Consider the following 3,041-nt stretch of genomic DNA (forward strand, 5'->3'; position numbering starts at 1 on the left):
AACAATTAATATATACATTGTTCGTGTATGTGGTTTATATATATATATTATTTTTTTTTGTGATTCACAATATATATATATATTGTTCATGTATGTGGTTTATATGTTAATGTTTTTATTAATTCTCTTTATTATTATTTTTTTGTATACCTCTTTGTTGCTCTTTATTTTAGTTATACTCATTAATTTCTCTGTATTGATGCTCTTTTTATATCGTGACAATTTAGAATGTATGTTGTGACCCATGTGATATTCGTTAATTTGGTGTATCTTTTTAGATAATTTATGTTATAATGTGTTTAAGGGGTAGACTTAAAATTATAATATGATATATAAATTTATAATATGATTTATAGTATGCTAAAATATTAGGACATTATCATATAGATATTTTTTATTTGTCCATTAGATTCAACTATATAGGATTTTAAAAATTATGCAATTATGTAATTAGTTATTTTTTTATATAATTATTGTATTGATAATTTATATTAGTGAAACTATTTTCATTATTAATATTTATAAATATGCTATATACGAATCAAAGACAGACCGATTTTATAGATTTATAAGTGTTAATAGCCTTTATATTTAATTTATTTTATAGTGTGATAATAGCCAATATATTTGTTGGTAGATTTAATTATTACTATATTATTTATGATCACATTCAATATATATCTGATTTATTGAAGAAAGTAGATTATTAAAACAACTTCAAAGTTAAATATTTTATGTATGATATAATATAATTTATTGTTAATTTTTGGCATTCATCCAACTCTATAAATTTGCATCAAAAGGCCCTAATGGAAGCCATCAAAACACAAAATATTTTATTTGTGACTCCAACCTAGACTTTACTTTTTAGTTCAAAAAATTAAGAAAGATGGTGAGGATTACAATCAAGATATCATTTGTAATGATTCTTCTCGTTTTAGTAGCCACCAATGGTATTTTTTTTTCATCTTATTATATGTGTTTTTTTTTTCGATATCTAAATAATCATTTTACTAGAAACCTACTAGTTTTGTTTATATTTTGTGATTGTGTCTCTTAAAATAATTCTGTTAACTACTTTTTTTCAATCTCAAAATTGAGACTACAACACAGGAGTCTAGCGTAGAGAGAAAAAGATAAATAAATTTTTGATTTTTTATCACAAAAAATAAATAAATTCTTTATCAAATTAAATATAATTAAATTTGTGACTTTTGTAAATAGAAGATACATAGGTCTCTCTACGAATAGATCTATATGTACTCTCTTTATTTACAAAAATCATGAACCTATTTATAATTAGATTTGGTGAGCGACTTTATTTTTTTAATAAAAAATCTTAAAAAAAAAAAAGGAGAAACGTTTTAAAAGCCAATCCAGAATTCCAGACACATCCATTTGTTTTCTTCCTCTGTGTGTTTGTTAAAACATTTTAAATTTTCTACCATGATGTTCCAAATATATTATATATGACTATCATTTTTATTTTTAATTTTTAAATATTTTTTTGGTAGGATTTGGTCTCCCAACAACACCAACAAATGTGATGCCTCAAAAGGATTGCCCTGGTGGTTGCAATTATCTAATAAATGCATGTTATCCACTATTTCCTGCGTGTATTAATGGCAGGTGTACATGTGCAAAGTTAGACAATAATAATGCAAGCACAAAACAAGAACGCCAGTATGTCATAGATGGTGAAAAAGGAAACTAGTAGCTACATGCATACCATTAGAAATAATGCTATATTAGTTTACCTATATTTTAATAATAATAATCTTGGAATTTAATAATTTGTTATGACTCATGAATATAAAATTTGTGTGGTCTTGTGTACTTATATATTACCATGGAATTATTAAATAAAAAATAAATTTACAAGTGGTAATTTCAATTTTTTTTTTAATTTTTTGTTGATACCAACGCTATAGCCATCCGTAAACATAAAAAATAAAATTATTAGGAAAACTGTTTTAGCAACAATTAATGAGTTTGATATTAATAATGATGATTTCTGACCGTTATAAGATTGGTAAAATAAGTTCAAAAATTATCAATAATAAGATAACTATGCTACGAATGTAATACTATTAATCAACATATATTAGATATAGATTATGTTATGTATACACTAAATTTTAGAAAAATTTTCAATAATTACTTTTCAAGAGTTTATATCAATTGCATTGGATGCACCTAGAGTTGTTGGAATATATCCCGAGATTAAGAATTCAGTATTTATTATAATAATGCAGCATTAGACAATAATAATGCAAGTACAAAAGACGAATGCCACAATGTCATTGATGGTGAAAAACAAAACTAGTAACTAATATATGCAAAATATCATTACAAATGTAATACTATTGATCAACATATATTAGAGATAGATTATGCTACGTGTATACTAATTAAAATTAGTGACTAAAATTTATTATTAATATAAAATATATGTTAAAATATAAATACATATTAAGGTCAAGGATGTAAAATTTGTGATGGTTTATAGTTATATACTAGATTGGAATTACAGTAAAGACTCACTTAGATTTTTATCTATTTTTACAAAAGAAAACACAATTCTTTATAAAATAAGACATATTGACCAAACATTATTATTTTGAAATAAGACAAACCTCAATTAAAAAAATCATCAAATATTAACGGAAATTAATTTTAAAAGGAGAGGGTTTATTTGTAATTTATGTACTTTAAACCTCCATAAATTATTAATATGTTAAATTTTAAAATATTGATTTGACTTACGATTGTATTTCATAGGAATTAATATGACTAATAAAATCTTTTAATTAAGAACTAATTTAAAGAATGAATTATTTTTCACACGTAAATTTGAGGATTAATCCCTCCTAAATCTAAATAATTATTTATTACATTATCATGAATAAGTATTTGTTTGGATGCTATTAAATTGATAAAATAAGATTTTTTTTAATGAAAAAATATATTTTTTATTTTCTAGCGTATTTGATAAATTTTTAATAGTAAAAGTAAAAGCATTAGAAAAAAAATCTTTTTTA

The 3,041-nt window shown here is 22.6% G+C and overlaps 1 long non-coding RNA gene across 1 annotated transcript; it reads left to right on the forward strand.

The window, feature by feature from the left end:
• LOC107622268 lies at positions 815-1,805 on the forward strand. Its single transcript, XR_001616157.2, has 2 exons — positions 815-953; positions 1,515-1,805. It is a non-coding gene; the product is annotated as an uncharacterized LOC107622268 (long non-coding RNA).

This window comes from Arachis ipaensis, chromosome B10, assembly GCF_000816755.2.
Source record: "Arachis ipaensis cultivar K30076 chromosome B10, Araip1.1, whole genome shotgun sequence".
In the NCBI taxonomy this organism is placed as follows: Eukaryota; Viridiplantae; Streptophyta; class Magnoliopsida; order Fabales; family Fabaceae; genus Arachis; species Arachis ipaensis.